The sequence below is a fragment of the Catharus ustulatus genome, chromosome 28 (assembly GCF_009819885.2).
Source record: "Catharus ustulatus isolate bCatUst1 chromosome 28, bCatUst1.pri.v2, whole genome shotgun sequence".
Taxonomy (NCBI): domain Eukaryota; kingdom Metazoa; phylum Chordata; class Aves; order Passeriformes; family Turdidae; genus Catharus; species Catharus ustulatus.
The window spans coordinates 5,983,257-6,000,884 of NC_046248.1; the positions used below are offsets into that span (position 1 = coordinate 5,983,257).

The following is a 17,628-nucleotide window of genomic DNA, read 5'->3' on the forward strand; positions in this document are numbered from 1 at the left end:
ACTCCCCGGTGGGTTTTGCCCCAAAACTGAAGCAGCTCCCTGGCCCCGGGGGGCACCAGATGCGGTGGTCCTGCCATGACATCATTCAGCTATCCCAGCCGAGGAGTGACGTCAGACTCATCTCCCAAATCTCACTGGTTTCTCCCCAAAACCGCAGTACCAAGCACCCTCCGCAGCCCCTCTCCGTGACGTCATTCTATCACCCTATGACGTCATTCTCCTCCCGAAGAGAGGCGTGACCCAGGGTCCCCGACGCCGTGACGTCACGAGCACCACGTTTCCCACTTCCCGCGGGTTTCTCCCCAAACCCGCAGCGCGCCTTCCTCCCCCCCCCCGCCCCGCGTCCGCCGCGCGAGGGCGCCCGGCGCGGTGCGCGCGCCGTGACGCGAGCGGTGACGTCAGAGCGCCGCCCCTGTCGCCATGGCAGCCGCCCGCCCCCCGGCGCCCCCCCGCGGATGAGCTCACGCGGTGCCGCAGCCCCGCGGGGGGGTTCGCTCCGCGCGACAAGATGGCGGCGGCGGCTGCGGCGGGAGGAGGCGGCGGAGCGGGGGCTCCCCCCGCGGCCCCCCGGCTCTCCCCGGCCCCGCCGCCCCCGCGGCCCCCCGGGCCCGCCCGCATCGGCTACTACGAGATCGAGCGCACCATCGGCAAGGGCAACTTCGCCGTGGTGAAGCTCGCCACGCACCTGGTGACCCGCGCCAAGGTGAGTCCCCCGCGGGGGTCGCGGCGCTGCCCCGGGGAGCGGGGACGGAGCGGGGAGCGGCCCCGAGCGCCCCCAGCCCCGAGCGGGCGCTGCCGGCGAGCGGGGCCGCTGTCACGGGTGACACGGGTGTCCCCGCGGGTCCCGTGGCACCGGGATAACGTGGAGGTGGAGCGGGGCGATGCTCCGTGGTACCCGGGGATGCTGCCGGCGTGCCGGGGGGGACGCGGAGGGCAAGCCGGGGACAGGTCGTGTCTTACCGGAACGGGGAGATTCGGTCGTGGCCGGGTCTCCAGGGCCGTGGGAAAGCGCAGGGAATAGCGCGAGGGCCTCCCGAGGGAGCGGCGAATCCAGGTGGATGCAGGTACGGCCGCGCTCCCCGGTGAGCCCCGGAACATGGCAGGAGATCCGGGTGGATGCGGGCACGGGCGAGCCCTGGAGCACGGCACGAGATCCGTGAGGAACGGCGCTATCGCGGCTGTGCTGCCCGCCGTGCCCGTGGCACCGAGCTCCCGGGGCTCGCCGTGCTGCAGGCACCGGCGCTGCCCCGGGATGTGCCCGGAGCTGCGGCAGGAGCAGGGCTGGCGTGGGGGCTGGCATGGGCAGGCAGCAGACAGGCCTGAACCAGAGCCCTGCGCCTGCCCTGCTCTTGGCTCCGTGCTGGCTCCTTGGAAGCGCTGCAGAGGGAGGATGGTGTTGGCTGGGATTGTCCCTCTGTCAGTTCCTGGGGTTGTCCCTCTGTCAGTTCCTGGGGTTGTCCCTCTGTCAATTCCCGGGGTTACCCCTCTGTCAATTCCCGGGGTTGTCCCTCTGTCAATTCCTGGGGTTGTCCCTCTGTCAATTCCCGGGATTGCCCCTCTGTCAGTTCCCGGGGTTACCCCTCTGTCAGTTCCCGGGGTTACCCCTCTGTCAATTCCTGGGACTGCCCCTCTGTCAATTCCCGGGATTGCCCCTCTGTCAATTCCCGGGGGTGTCCCTCTGTCAGTTCCTGGGGTTACCCCTCTGTCAATTCCTGGGACTGCCCCTCTGTCAATTCCCGGGGGTGTCCCTCTGTCAGTTCCTGGGGTTACCCCTCTGTCAGTTCCTGGGACTGCCCCTCTGTCAATTCCCGGGGGTGTCCCTCTGTCAGTTCCTGGGGTTACCCCTCTGTCAATTCCTGGGACTGCCCCTCTGTCAATTCCCGGGACTGCCCCTCTGTCAATTCCCGGGGCTGTCCCTCTGTCAGTTCCCGGGGTTACCCCTCTGTCAGTTCCCGGGGTTACCCCTCTGTCAGTTCCTGGGACTGCCCCTCTGTCAATTCCTGGGGTTGTCCCTCTGTCAATTCCTGGGGTTACCCCTCTGTCAGTTCCCGGGACTGCCCCTCTGTCAATTCCTGGGGTTGTCCCTCTGTCAATTCCTGGGGCTGTCCTTCTGTCAGTTCCTGGGATTGCCCCTCTGTCAATTCCTGGGGTTGTCCCTCTGTCAATTCCCAGGGCTGTCCCTCTGTCAGTTCCCGGGGTTGTCCCTCTGTCACTTCTGAGGTTGCCCCTCTGTCAGTTTAAGGAGCAGCATTGTTTTGAAACAGGAGGAGAAATCCACCATCGCCTTGGTTTGTTGGAGCTCTGGCTCTTTGCCCGGATAATAAAGTGAAATTAATTTCAGGGGCTATTTAAACATCAGTTATAACACCTCCTGGACAATTCCTTTCAGAGCTGGGCTGTATTTGCCTGCCCTGACAGCTATTTTGTGCCTGCAAGTGCTCGGTGCCGCAATTTAACCTCCACTTGAGGTGTTCTGTGCTGCTGTTCTCCCCGTGATGAACCTGAAGAGAAATGGGATGATGGGTTCAGGTGCTTCGAGTGCTGGAGACTGACCCCTCTGAATGGAGATCACTCCTGGAAAAGCAGGCATCTAGCTCCAAGTTGCTTTCCTGTTCCTGTTTCCAGACTCCCTCCTTTGGTCAAGGTTTCTTTTCAGTGCTGCTGACCCTGAAGTTTGCAAAATACCACAGCAGAGTTCATCTTTTGTGCAGGAATAGTTGATTTTGTCCAAAGAATAGCAGAATATGTGAACAAATCTTGTCTGGAAATTGTGTTCCACATTTACAGGGCCAAGGCTGGATTTTGCAGGTTGGCTTTGGGTGATGGAAGGGGATACTAAGCTTGGAAAGCTTTGCTTTATAGCAGTGTACACTCATTCCTGCTGCCCTGGAGTGACCAAGGGTGGGTTGTGGATTTCAGGAGTTGGCTTTCTGGTGGGAAGGTGAGGTGCTGGGGGCTCTGGAGCAGCAGGTTTGACCTGCAGCATGTTCCCTGCATGGAGGAGATCCTGTCGCTGTCCCTCTGAGCTCTGGGGGCTCCCCGAGCCTGGGGGAATACCTGTGCTGGAACAACTGCCATCTGTTCGGCTGAGCTGGGATAGCTTGGAGCTGAAACTTGACCTGGAAGCTTTCTCAACTCCGAGGTCAGGTTTCCTTTCAAATCCCAGCCTCTGGAGAGGAGTGCGAGTGAATGGATTGGATTCTGCTTGCAGACCCTGAACGCTGTGGGTTCAGTACTTTTCCTTCGCTGACAGAACTGTTGCTGTTGGCTCTGGGAGAGGAGTGGGGAAGGAGAAAGGAGCTGCTTGGTTCAGGCTCTGGGACTCATGAGGTTAGAAGGGAGGTGTTGATGTAAATGCATTGCAAAGGGCAAATCCTTACGGGGAAGCGTTTTTGACTGGCAGCAGAAATACAAAATAATGCTACTGCAAACTTGTCTTCATCACAGTTACACTTTTAACACTTTGACTTAATGGAAACAACTTGGAAGCGAGTAAAACCTTGGCAAAATGGTCGCATTTAGGGATCTGAAAGAATTCTTTGATCACGAAACGCAAGCGCAGCCCGGTTGCTGCCTGTGCTGGCAGCCCCTTCCCGAGGTGATGCCGCTCTCCCAGCAGTAGCTGCGTAAGAGAACCGGGCAGTTCAAATATAGCCACCAAATCCCTGCACAAACTTGACCCCATGTCACATTCTCTTAGAGAAAAGCGGGTTTGCTTGTCATGGCCCCTCCTTGGGAGCCGCGCTCCTCCACGTCTCAAAAGGAACTCCACTGTGAGTGTCTGTGTGAGCTGGGAAATAGATGTACCCCTGATTTTGAGCCTTTTCCAGAAGGTGAAATTAGTGACTGGTGTGCATTGCTGAGCCTGGAATTTGAGGTGGTCTGTGGTTCAGTGTTGGATCCTGTTTTCCTTTCCAGTGGACATTTACCAGGTCAAGTGGACTTTGACATGACAACTCGAGAAAACATTCCTGGCTTGTGTCCCCTTTTCCCTAAAAAGAGAAGTGGAGGGTAGTTGGGTGTCTGGTCTGATCTTAAAGGACGGGGGTTTTCCGGCCCTTGGAAAGTTGAGCACTGCATTTATTTAGGGAGAGGAGCAGGGTGCTTGACCCTGCTGGGCTGGCACGTTCTGCTGACACCGAACGTTGCAGTTTACATAGAACTGCATTTCAGGAGCTGAATGTGGGTCAGCAGTGCTGGGGACACTGAGGAAGGGGAATGTTAATCATCCCAAAGGGCAGGAGGCCTGTATTCATAATTGTCTCTGCTGGAACTGATGGAATAGAAGGGAACAGTCGGCAATTTACGTATTAACCAAGGCAGCAATTTACATTCAGTCCCTGCCCATGCAAAGTTGGACTCTTGTGCTCTGTCAGAGCTGCTCTGATGGCTGGGCAGGAGCTGGAGCCACTGCTCTGACTGGGATGAATTGGGCACCTGTGGGGTGTCTTGGTGCATCCCTCCTGTCTCCTTTCCTTTTGTCTTTTCTCATCTTTTACAAGAAACCCTTGTTTCTGTGCTAAAAATCTTCAGAGTGACCTGCTGAATTAATTGTTTTCCACAGAATTTCCATTTATAAATCATCCAAGTGACTTCATTAGAATTCCAGCTCTGTTCAGGCGGTGGGGTTGTTTTTAATGCCACATTTTTTCATGAGGGCTGGTCAGGGAATGTTCCTGAGTGTGCCAAGGAGCACATACCCTATGTTCCCGTGCCCTTTGGCTGTTGTGTTTGAGCCTTCAGGAGCTGTTGGGGCTGAGGAGGACAGAGAGGTCCTGTGGTCACTGGGCACTGCTGAGAGCTCTCTGCTGTCCTGGCTCCATCCCTTCCATCAGCTCCATGGGACTGGAGGTGCAGCTGGAGCACGGAGCAGTGTGTACCTGCCGTGGCTGCTCTGCTCCCATGGAGTGTTTCAGTGGGAGACAGGAGTCATTCTCACATCCATCTTTCTCTTGAAATGGAATTGACAGTCCTGGGAGAGCACAGCTCCTTCCCAAATGCAGTGATCTTCCTGCTGTGCTGCCTTAGCTTCTTGCAGGCTGCTTGTCAACTTAGGTTTGAGTTAAATTTCAGTAATATCTGGATGGGCAGAGCTCAGAGCAAGTTTCCCTGGCTGTCTGTTGTGAGATCCTGTTCAAGGGGTACCTGGAGTTGTTTCACTGGGTAATAACCCAAATCCACAATGCTTTAATCCTTGGCAGAACAGCCCTTCTAGCAGCACAAGCACAACTGGAGAAAGGCTAGAATTGAGCTGATTTTTCTTTTTAAGGAGCTAAGCCTTTTCTGGAGAACGGGAGGCAGCTCTGCCCTCTCTGGGAGAGGACGTTCCTTTCCATGAGAGAAGAGGTTTAATTTCTGTGGTTTGTCTTTGGGTGAGTTGGAGTCATCAGTGGAATACATTTTTCACCAGAGTTCTTGGAGATGGGCACTGTGGCATGGAAACCAGGATGAAAAGCAGGCTGGCAGGCTCCATGGAGAGCTGGGCTTTGCTCTGGGAGCACTCAGGCTTGGTTTGGTACACTCTGCTCTCTAAGCACGGGGGGCTCCAGGGCTCGGCTGCGTTTCTCTCCTCAGGTGCAAAGCGCTCTCAGCCCAGGGCATGGAAGATGGAAAAGCCTTGGTGGCTGCTGTGTCCTGCTCCTGCCCACTGGGCCATGCTGCAGCGAGGCACGTGGCTCTGGGCTGGCTGAGGGCTGCCCACAGCCTGCAGCCAGCGTGCCCTGTGATAAGCCCTGTGCCCTGACTCATCGGCCTCGTGTCAGATGGAATTGTTCAATAGCAGAGCCGCACGTTTTGTAATAACCCGCACCTGCTCGCCTTTCATCAGTCCTTTTCCTTTTCTTTGCAGTGTTTGGTGGTGCTTCACCTGCTTCTTGCTTCTCCTGGCCATAAGGAAAGCTGATGGCTGTGGATGGCTAATTCCTCAGGCAGCATTATCCTGCTGCTCACAGGGCCTTTGTTCTCCTTGCTCGTGTGCTGCAGGAGAGTTGTATTTTAGTTCTCATTTAGTGGGGAGATTTAGCCAAAGCCTAAAAGCTAGAAATGAACTTCGGCTAAGCAGAGTTGCCACAGTGGGGATAAGAGGGAATATTTCCTTAAAACCTCAGAGAGCCATTGCCTGTATCAACTGTAGGCTGATATACTGACATTTATGTTTCATTACAATGTTTTTCTTGCTATAGCAAATAACATTTGATTACCAAGATGTTAATGCCAGAGCATGATTGAGTTAGAGACCAGGCTGCTTCTTGAGATGCTAACAGGTGGAAACAGGAGAGCCAGCTGACAGTGGGCAGGGTGAGCTGGGGAGCCTGTGGCATGAGTCCTGAGCCTTTCTGGGCAGGGAGAGTATTCTGAGAGAGCCAGGATAATTAATACCTGCTTCTCAGTTGTGTGGCACTTCGCTTATTTGGGAGGTGAGGTGGCTACAACTTCTGTACCTCTTCAACCTGGCTGCTTCCCACTCCTGTGTGGAGTCCCTTCCTTCTGAATATTTGCTGTAGAGAGCTTTGGGGCTGCTGCAGCAGGAGGCAATCAACACTTGAAGGAGGTGGTGGCACCTTTGGGCAGGTACAGAAGCTGCCCCTGTGAGGAAAAGCCACTGACAGGAGCAGGAGGAGGAAGGGCTGTGGGTGTCTCTTTTCCAGGAGGGTCTCACAGAGGTTTGGTGAATGCTGCAGAAGCCTAATGAGGGTTTCTAGAAGCTGTCTGCTCATTTGTGTTTGAAGGAGGAATTACGTGAGAGGGAAATAAGGAAATGGCAGTGTGTTGCTGGGAGACTGGGCTCCTTGGGTATTAGACATTTTCACAGAGAAGCAGCTCTAAGCTCCTTTTTCCCACGTCCTCTTGCTGGGTCCTGTATCAGCCCTGTGCAGTGGTGCTGCCCCTTCTTGCCCTCACCAAGATGATTGCATAACAACTCTGTGCTTTTCCCCATGAAAGTAAAGCTTTGGGAAGTTGCTCCAGCATTGCCAGCAGAGTAGAATTCACAGTTTGTGGTGGAAGTTCTCCCTGGCTGGAAAGATTGTCATGAGGGTTGTGACTTCCCTGTGTGACCATGGTGGTCTTGTGCTCTGCACGCCCCCAGCAAGATGCTGCATTTAGCTGAACCTGCATGAGCAAAGGTTGAAATGGCTTGGAGCTTGCACAGGTTTAAATAGAGCAATTTGGAGATTCTCTAGTTAAACCATTGTACTCATTTAATGCATTCAGGGCCTTTCTGCTGATCCCAGGCCAGGGGTTTAATGTGCTGTGTTAACACTTAAATGAAGAAACCACTGAAGGCTGATTCATTATTACTCATTATGTGTCTTTTTCTAGTAATTCTGACCCTAAGTCTCTCTACTTGAGGCTAAACCTCGCCCTCTCTGCTAAATGGCCATCAAAAGGGTTCCATGAAAAGGGAATTCTGTGGCTTCAGCCAAGTTTCAAAGTAGTCGGATCATTCTATCCCACACAAACAAACTCCCACAGCCAGTGGAACTGACACGCTGGGCTCAAAAATAGCCCAGCATGTGTGGGGGGAGCCGAGCTGAGCTCTGCTCTGCACACCAGAGGATGGGCAGGAGATCCTGGGACAGCACAGCAGCAGCAGAGTTGGATCTCTCTGGAGCCTGTCAGACCTGGCTGGGTGTTATCTTGAACCATTGGTCCTTTCAGAGCGTGTGGTCTGATCCCAGAAAAATGTTGCTGATGTGTCTGGTTTATTCTCTGCATGCAGTGTTGGTGAGGACAATTTCCAGCCAGGGCAGCTGCAGCTTGGAAAGGCTGTAGGAAAGAGCTGGTCCTTGTGCAGTGCAGGTGTGTTGGGAGTGACTGCAGCATCCCTCTGTGCAAAATGTGGAACTTTATCCTGGGGAGGGGGGCTTAGGTCTGTAACTTGGTGGCAGGAGTGCAGATGCTCTTATTGGAAGCGCTTTGGCCATGGAAGGTTTGAAATGAAGGTATAAATATGAGTATTGGCTCGTGCCCCTCAGCTGCAGTGTATGCAGGAGTGGCTGCTTGTGCAGGGTTTGTGACAGCTGTCAGAGGTGAATGCAGCACTGGGAAAGCTCCCTGTGGGATTTGGGAGCTGCAATTCCTGAGAATGTGTCTGAAGGAGTGGGTGAGGAAGGTGTGGGGATGCAGACACAAACCAGACGAGCTCTGGCACAGTGCAAGGTGCAGCAGCAGCGGGCTGCACAGAGCCACAGAGAAACTGCCCTTGTCTTCCCAGGGACTGGAGTGGGAGCCCAACCAACCTCCCAAATCCTGCCTTGGCTGCCTAGCTAGGGCCTGCTGACAGGATGATCTGTGTTGTGCCTCCTCGCAGATGGATGGAGGCACTGGCCTGAGCGCTGGAGTTGTGCAATGCAGGAGGTGGCTGTTCCTGACTGCCCAGTTGGGTGTTGCCATTGCAGCTCAGGATCTCCACCGCGTCTGCCACTCTCCTGTATGGTTTGGCTCTGCCTTCAGCTCCTTAAAGCCTCGGCTGCAGTTATAGGACATTAATTACAGTACATTTGGAAGATGGTTTAGAAGAAAAGGAGTCTGTGGGGTATCAGCGTGCGACTGCGGGCCCGGAGCTGGAGGCCAGCGTGGTTTGACAGGGAGCCAGGCCCAGGACGACTGTCAGAGCTCCATTAGCTGAGCACACGCCTCGGCACTACTGGGAATACAGAGAATGCGGGGCCGCGGCAGCAGATTAAAGTGTTTCAATTAAAGTCTGGATTTGGAGGCTGTGTGCGTCTGCTGCCTTTCAGCAAGCAGATGGATGTTTCTTGTCTCCTTCCAATAACTTTTAAAATGTGGTTGGTCCTGTTGGAAGGAGTTCTGAATGAGAGGGACGCAGCGAGGTGTTTTCAAGGCTGGGGAAGTGTGCGTGGATTTCTGCAGCAGAAGGGAAGACACATTTTTTCCAGGTTTTTCTTAACCTACACAAGTCAGTCTCAGCTTGTCCTGGCTCTGGCTGTCTTGGGCTTTCAGCTGTGTCTTTTCCTGCATAACCTCTGTCCGTGCAGACAGTGTAAATTGCAGGAATACCTTTGGAATGTGTGTGGAGGATAGCAGGGATGGGTGTGTGACAGACCTGTGACCATCACTTTGGACACAAGGTTTTTTTTAAGGCTCTGGGATCTGCTGTCATGTAACCTGAAGCGTTTCTGATTTTTTTTGCCTGTGTTCAGGCTCATCAGGTACTTCCAGGTGTGTTTCTGGCCCCTGTCAAGGGACAGTATCTTTGGAGCCCTGAGGCTTCTTGCAGTTGGGTGAAGGCAGCTGCATTGAAGCTGATGCCTAAAAACTAATTGTGGCATTTCGCAACGCCAAGTGTTCCTAATGGAAGGAGCACGTTTATGAGCTGTGTGTCATTGTGTGTGAAGTGTGATCAGATAACACCCTGAATTGCAGCACTGAGCCTAATTGGAGCTGGTTCCTGTCTGTGGAATGGAAGGATGCAGTCTGTTCAGGTGTCGTGCTGCTCCTGCAGGAGTCTGGAGTGGTACCCTTGCCAGGTAGGCAGAGCCAGTTAGATTTTCTGTGATACAGTCATCAGACAGTGACAGTGAATAAATAAGAGGAAAAATGCCTCTTGTCACATGGATATCTAAATTCTTAAAGATGTTTGTCTGTGCCCCTTTCAGCTGCAATAATTAGTGCTACAGGGAAGGGTTTGCTTTTGTCAGTCACTGTGACAGTGTGCTCATGTCTCTGCGTGCCCCAAATTTTCGTTAAAGCTCACAGCACCGGCAGCAACCAAAGATGAAAAGTATTAGTCTTGGTACTTAGTCCTTCCTCTCTAGCTGTGCTTGTAGGAAATCCTTGGGCTGTAATCTTGCAAGTGGCTCTGTCAAGGTTATCAGGCTGGCTGGAGTGCTGCTGACGGACGGGCTCCGGACAGCCTGCACGGCTCTTCCCGGCTCCCCCCGAGCCTCCGCCGCTGCCGGGAATTGTCCCGGCCTCTCCCCTGCCTTGGACAGAGACAGGATCATGTGCTGGGTGATTTATGGCAGGTCTGCTCGTTCCCAGGTGGCCGGCAGACAATGGTGCTCTTTTTCGGGAAGCTCCTGCCGTAGCCGGTGTCCTGTGCACCCCGAGGCTGGGGCAGCTGGGGCTGCTTTCAGCACTTTTGGAGGTCACAGGACTCCCCCAGCAAAGTGATGATGATACAGCTTAGCTTGTGCTCTATTTCTTTGCCCATGTGGATGTGCCATTAATGAAATTGAACTGCTCCCCAGCAGCCATGAAGGAGCATGTTCTCAGCCCTACAAAGCCCATCTATGTTCTCCCATCTCTCTGACACAGTGAGGGGGTTGTCAGTCGTACAGCAACTGTTTGTTTTCAAGCACAATCTCATTGGAAACCAATAAAAATCATTCTGATTCATTCTCTGTACAAGGATTTTAATACTTGGCTACCACAGAGGCTGTTTTTCCCCTGAGCCGTTCTGGGAAGTGTAAGATTAAAAAAAAATCCAAAGACTTTTCCTTTCTGCCGGTTAATTCAGCTGGTTTATGTTAGAAATAAAGTGCAGAGTTGGTGGAGAAGGAAATCACGGTCGCTCCCTCCCCCTTGCTGCAGCGTGGGTTGGTGTGCCCACTGCCCTGGCAGAGCTGAGGTACATGGGGAAACCTGTGCTTAGTCAGAACAAAATATTCATGTGTTTTTCATCCAAGCTGAGACTCCCATTACACAGTAAAATGACAAGTGAAGGCTGACTATAGGTATTTTCCCACTCAGTGGGCGCTTGTGCAGTTTCTGAGTCATCAGCTGACAGTGTGGGCCTCAGTCTCTGCTTTTCCTCGTGTGCTGCTGGTCCCAGTTTGGTTCCACAGACACAACTGGATCCTTGTTTTCACTCACCATTGACACAGCTGGGAATGAACTCAGTCCCTTCATGTGAACCCAAAGGAAAATCTGGTGGTTTGGTGACTGCAGCCTGGGATTTGAAATGCACCACCTTCTTTTAAGGTAAGGTGGGATGCAGCCCCTAATTATGAGATCACTGAATTGTCCAGCTCCTTTTTGAGTGATGGTCAAATCTCTTGAACTTTTGTGGGGCTTAAGGCAGATGGGTTTAGGATATTTAGGAGGTGTAGCTGAAGTTGCCTGGAGCAGTGCTGTTGGCAGTGATCTGTTCCGTGTTTCTGGGGTGTTGGGGTTCCTTGTTGCTGTGCCATGGCAGTGAGGTGCAGAGCAGCAGTAGCTTTAGTGCAGCAGGAAATTAGTGGGAAAACTAAACGTGTCAGAGCTTTCACCATGGCAACAAAGCCCGGCTGGCTCGCAGCACAGCGAGACAAAAGCGGGTCAGGTCTGCACGGAGCAAGGTGGGAGCCTCCTCCAGGCTGAGTGTCTCCAGAGCTGCCCCTTTTCTGGGGACAGGGCTGGGGAGGTGACCCACGTCAGGATTTGGACTCCAAAGCTGCCCCTTTTCCTGGGGACAGGGCTGGTGAGGTGACCCACGTCAGGATTTGGACTCGAAAGCTGCCCCTTTTCCTGGGGACAGGGCTGGTGAGGTGACCCACGTCAGGATTTGGAGTCGGGGATTAGAAGTGTGCTCCACTGATCTCATTCTTATGTCATCAAAGCACCCGACTTGGGAAGTGCCCACAGCCCCAAGGCTGCAGGAGCTCAGGAAGTGTTTGGACAATGCTCTCAGGCATGTAGAGGGATTCTTGGGGCTGTCCCATGCCCCAGTGACAGGAGCTGGACTCCATGGGTCACTTCTGACTCAGGATACTCTATGATTCTGTGCTTTCTGCAGTGGATGGGAATGTTTCTAAATGCCACACGGTCACTCAGATTGTTTCCCTTTCCCTGAAACTGTTTGTAAATAACAGAGGTTGTAAGTCTGCCTTGTGTGACAGTGCCCAGACATAGTTTTTTAATTCCTCAACTCTCTCTCTTGGATTTGTGAGCAGCCCAGAGGTTGCACGAGCACTAAGTCACGTTTTGATGGCACACCATCAGTTTGCTTATCTGTCTTCTCATTCTGTGTGTTCCAGCATTTTCAGCTCTTTGGTGAGGTCAGCACAACAGGGATGAGAGCACCGACAGTGCCAGTGACACGTGGAAGGGCTGTGTGTGCTCTGTCCCCCTGACAGTGTCTCAGTGTGGTTTGGCCATCCCCAGCCAGGCTCAGCAGCAGGCCCTGAACGATGCTGCTGCTCAGGAGTTGTTTTCCTCATAATTGAGCGGGATATTAAAAGGTTTATGGTTTACAGTTACAGGCGTTGCTCCAGCCGGAGGAGCATCGAAATCGATACGGCAATTACTGCCCGGCTCGTCACGGGTTGTGACTCTCACATGTTTGGGGAGACAAAAGTGGAAGTGGCTGGAGGAGTGCCACCAGCGGGGTGGCCACGGGCTCGCCTCCAAGGCAGGGACGGGGTGCTGGGCAGCATTCCTGAGATGGGGACAGGCACCCAGAACCCACCTGCCCCGACTCCTCGGAGGCACACAAGGAACTCGCAGTTGGGCTCTCAGTTTTGCAGAGCACGCATATTAAAAGAAGAAAAAAGCAACTTTAGAGGTGCTCTAAGGGCAAGAGTATTTTATACAATTTTTTTTGTTCTTGTCATCTTCTCTTTGGATTTGTCATGCAGGCTGGGGCTGCAGCTGGAGGAGGGTAATGGCAGCAGTGACCAGGCCTGGGTGGCCCTGGTCGGGAAGCGCCGCTTCCTGCCGGATTTGCATCCCAAGCCCTAAGTCAGCACTTCGGGGCTGTGTGTGGTAGGGTGCCCTGGCTTGTTGGAGTGAGTCATCATTCAAATAGACACCAGTGCAAACGTGCTTGTCCAAACAAGAGCAGCTCTGCAGAGGCACCCGGCTGCTCCGTCTGAGGTGAGCAGCAGAACTCTTCTTGTTCCACCACCTGCAGGTCTGCAAAGTCCCGAACCTCGCGCAGTGTCGGTGTGGCAGCACCGCCTTCCTTCCCTGCTGCCTGGAACAAAGCTTTGTTTCCTGTGCTCCGAGGTCAGATCCTATCGCCTTGGAGGGAGCCGTGCTTTGGGCCTGGCAGATTTTTCCTCTGGGTCCCAGAACAAAGGCTGCTGTGCTCGGTCTGCAGCGGTGCCTCCTGCCCTGCGCTGGTGGAAACCTCAGCTGTGCACCTGAGCGTTGGAATTCAGTGCTAGGATGGATGCTCCAGTGGTTTTGTTAGAATAGGAGTATCAACTCCCAATTAAAATGGTGATTAAGATAGCTTTTTGGTTTTTGCTAGGCTTTTTTTCTTATCTTGAATGTGTTTGAAGATCTTGAACGGCAATTCCAGCCCTCTGTTTGCTTTGATCCTTTGGTTTCAGGAGAGGCTTCCAGCGGCTCTGCAGGAATGGCATGTGTCACAGGAGCTTTGTTTGAGTTCTCAGAGCCCTGTGCTCCTAATTCAGGGCTGGAGTAAGAAGTGTTTATGATGTGTGACTTGAGTGAGTCACCTCGAGCTGGAGGCAGCTGTCAGCCCCAGCGACCTGCACAGCCCAGCCCATGTGCACTACACCTGGCTGGGTTATCCCGAGCAGGGCAGCTCAGCTCAGCAGGCTCCTGGCTGGAGCTCGCTCCTTCTGTCACACAGAAACCATTAGAGCCATGTGAGAAAAGCACTGTCACCTCAGCTGTGCTCTGCCTCCTGCCATCCTCCTGCCTTGTCACCTTTGGGGGGATTCCTCCCCCAGATTTTCTCCCAAAGGCCCTACACAAAGGTGCAAATCAGCTCCTGCTGGCACAGTCCTGCTGCTGTGGCCCTGGCAGAATCCATTTCGGGTGACAGCACTGAGCTCCCAGTGTGGGAATCCTTCCGTGGGGTTCATTTTCCTCGTTGTTGGCAAATTGTGAGCCAAATGTGTACACAGTTTAGAGCAACAACTTCCTATTGACAGTGCTTTCAGAGGATCTGTTGTTTATAAAGTGAGGGATTTCCAGCTTTGTTTTTCTCTCTCTCCAGTGCAGAGTAAACTCTTGAAATTGAATGTTTCATTTTTCAACTGCTTGATAATAGTTGTTGGATTCTGCTGCTGTTGGTGAAACCCACAAGCTGAGGGGAAGGCTGAGCTCTGTATTTTGAATGTTTCTAGATCTATATGCAGTGCAAGTCCATAGAGGATGGATGGATCTGTGTAACAAAAGGTGTGCATTACACCTATCAGTAGAAAGGTCTTGAGATAGGCTCTGTCTGTGTTCTAGCTGGAAGAGAAATGGGAACAAGAGAAGAAAGGCAGGAAAATAGGTGTAGCCCAGCAGTTTGGTGTGTGTGTACAGCACAGAGGGACTGAGCCCTGCACTGCTGTCACTGCTCAGTTTCTCAATCCAGGCACTGCAAGAGCTCTGAGGGAAATGAAGGCGTTGGGATCCCTTTAGCTCCTATCAGGCTGATGTGTACAAAGTACCTTTTCATGCCACTGCCCAGCCAGTTCCATCTGGGTGAGCGGGGCGAGTTCCTCTCTCCGCACGCTTGGGCTTCACGCCAGGGCGTTCCACCTCACACACACGTATGAGAATGTTGTAAAAACATAAATCCCTAAGCCTCTCCTGGTGATATTGCTGTCATTACTCTGCTAGTAGTTTTCAGGAGTTAGGGTTTAAGTGGTTCCTTGATTCTGTCGTCTCAGACCGCCCCTGGAATTAGTGCCAGGCGCAGTGGTTGGGAGTCAGGTTGAGTGACGCCTTGGGCAACCAGCTCAAGATCAGCAGCAGGAGATACAAGATACTCGGGTGCTGTTCGAGCTGATAGTGCCAGAGAAATATTTAGCACATAGGTGACACTTCTAATCTTTAAAGCACTTCATAAACATTGGCTAATCCCACAGTGCAGTCTTGGTTGGCAACCTATCTGTCTTCCCTGGAGAGAACAAACGGCTGGAGAAGCTGCAGTGCAAGGCTGTGATAGAGCCTGAATTTCAATTGGATTTTTTTAAGTGTAATTCAAGCTACAAGATTTGCTGCTTCTGTGACCTGAAGCGCATGAACTGCCTGCCTTCACTCATACCTGGGGTGGGGATTCCCTGTCCTCCTTCCTGGGGCACTGGACTGAGCCCTGCAGCCAGGCAGGGGAGGATGAGGAGAGGCTTCATCTCACCTGTTCCCTTCAGCACACCCTGGGGCCTGGCCAGGCAGGGGCAGGAGGTGCTGTGTGAGTACAGGAGAGTCATGAGCAGTCAGGGTGGGAGTCCTGGAAAAAAACCCCATAATGCTGTTGTACAGCTGCGATTTTCTGTGAGGAGAAAACCTGAATGACTTCTGCTCTTCAAGAACTTGACCTTTTCCTTCAGCATCCTGCTCTCATGGGAAGAGCAGATCATGGGCAGGGAAGGTCAGGGCTGCTGTGGTCTCTGCAGCCGTGTCCTCGGTGGCAGATGAGCACTGTACCCTGTGGGTGAGTGAAAGGGAGCTGGGAAAGGGCACTTAGTGTGATACCAGGTGAGGCATCTCCTGGAGCCTTGGGGCATCCCTGACTCCAGTTCTGAGAGTGCCCAAATCCTCAAGCTACCGGTTGAGGAGGGAGGAGAGGCTCTGCCTCTCATGTTGAAACCGGGGCACTGTGTAGGAAGGAACGTAAGATTTGTATCATCAAAGGGCTGAAAGCAAGAGGGAACATGATTTTGTAGCCTAGTGATGAGGGAACTCCCCTGGGAGGGGATAGGGATCAGCTTCCATCTGTGCTCCAGGGACTGTTTATGTATTTTGTGTTGAGAACTGCTGGATGAAGCACATCCCGAGCAGCAGTGAGTTACTGAGCAGTAACTGGCGGCTGTGCTGGGCTGGCTGACTCTGCCCCACCGCCCCTGGGGCTCCTGCACTCACCTTGTCTCTTTTAGAATGCTTTTAGGACTGGGACCATGGTTATTTACAGCTGAGTTACCAGAACTTAGAGAAATAATAGACCTCATCCCACTGCAAGTATTAAGCAGCCACAGGAGCGCTACCAGTCTTCTGCAAGGAAGCTGAAGTGTGTTTGTTTGACCTCCTTCAGACACCTGAAGGTGTAAAGATAATGCAGTGTGTGAGACAGCTTGCTCCAGAACATGGTGGTTATCAGGAGTTACGAGGTGACGAAAACCAGTGTTGTTTAGATCTGGTGATTAAGAACCTTCCTTTCACTTCTGATTTCCTACTTGAGCATCTAAATTGCTTAATGAGAGAAAGAGTAATATGGAAAACTAGCAAGGTAGGAAGCCTAGTTTCCAGTAAAGCTTAAACCACAAGGAGTTCTTTGGAACCTGGCAAGGGGCAGTCCTGCTGTGTATTAATAAAGCAAAAAGGGTGTCTTTGCTTCACAGCTCAGAAGACACAATAGATTTTTAAAAATTTTCAGGCCTTGGTTCATAAACGATGCCAAAAGGTGGCCAGGTGAGGTGTACAGAACTAACTGCTCACTTGCTACCAGGAGCAGAAGCTACAAGGGCGTTGTTGCACCAAACAAGCCTGGTCCTGTAGCATTTTGTTTAGATAAAAGATACAGAGAACCCTGGGCAGTAACCTGCAGTTATTTCCAAGTGCTTGTGAGTTAATGAGCCGGTTCCACGGGGCTGCTGGGTCAGACAGCACAGCTGGGAAGGTGCTGGGGCAGGGAATGGTGTGACCCCAGTACCAGGAGAGGGTCACACCATTCCCTGCCCCAGGGTTTGGGGAAATAAGCTCTGATCTGTGCATATTTTCTCTACAGGATCAATTTGAATGATAGAATTCACCATGAGCTGGCAGTGAGCACTCGCAGCCCAGAAAGGCAAGGGTGCCCTGGACACATCTGAGGGAGTGTGGGCAGCAGGACTGGGGAGGGGATTCTGCCCCTCTGCTCTCGTGAGACCCCACCTGGAGTCCTGCACACAGCTCTGGGATCTCCAACATCAGCAGGACATGGAACAGCAAATCCTGAGAAGGCCATGCAGTTGATAGGAATACCTCCACCACAGGACAGGCTGAGGGTTGGGGCTGCTCAGCCTGGAGAAGGGAAGGTTGTGTGGACACCTCACAGCACCTCCCAGGATCTGGAAGGGTGGTGAGATCCTGCACAGGTTGCCCAGAGAAGCTGTGGCTGCCCCATCCCTGGAAGTGTCCAAAACCAGGCTGAACAGGTCTTGGAGCAGCCTGGGATGGTGGCAGTGCCCCTGCCCATGGCAGGGGGATGGAACTGGATGGTATTTCGGGGTCCTAGCCAGCCCAGCCCATTGTGGGACTCTGTGCCATGCTCCTGTCACTGGGTGTTAGCTGGCAGCGCAGCTCTGGCTGCAGCACACTGCCTGTTGGCTGGGAAGTTGTTTTGATTAGCTGCATCATCCTCGTGTGTGCAGGGATGAGTGTTTTCCTCACAAGCACCCCGTGAGGAGACTATCAGCTCGTGTGGAAGAGGAAGGGTCTGAGCTTTATATAATCTGTTGGCTCAAAGACTTTTCAGAAACAAATCTTGCGACTGAGCTAGAGGCTAATGACAGCAATATGTCTGCTGGCAGCCAGCAGTGATTCAGAATAGCTTTGGATCTATCCATATGCTCTTTTCCTTGTGTTACTTCTCAGCAGAGCCGAGTGCAGTTGAGGAGGGGTTTGGGGAGGGTGTGTGGCATGGGAGAGATTCCAGCTTACCTCCTGTCAGGGTGAATCCACTGCCTGTCTCCCAGACTTCCAGCAGAACGGGCTGTGTGAGGCAGTCATCTGCTTGTGTGC

The 17,628-nt window shown here is 53.0% G+C and overlaps 1 protein-coding gene across 3 annotated transcripts in view; it reads left to right on the forward strand.

The window, feature by feature from the left end:
* The first annotated feature begins 582 nt into the window (after positions 1 to 582).
* Positions 583 to 17,628, forward strand: part of SIK3 (SIK family kinase 3) — a 69,582-nt gene continuing 52,536 nt past the window's right edge. For 2 of the 3 annotated variants that reach the window (XM_033081560.1, XM_033081561.1), the window contains exon 1: positions 584 to 703. The gene's annotated coding sequence lies outside the window, so the exon portion shown is untranslated. Of the gene's footprint in view, positions 704 to 17,628 lie in introns of all 3 variants that reach the window. The other variant, XM_033081558.1, reaches the window with a different exon arrangement.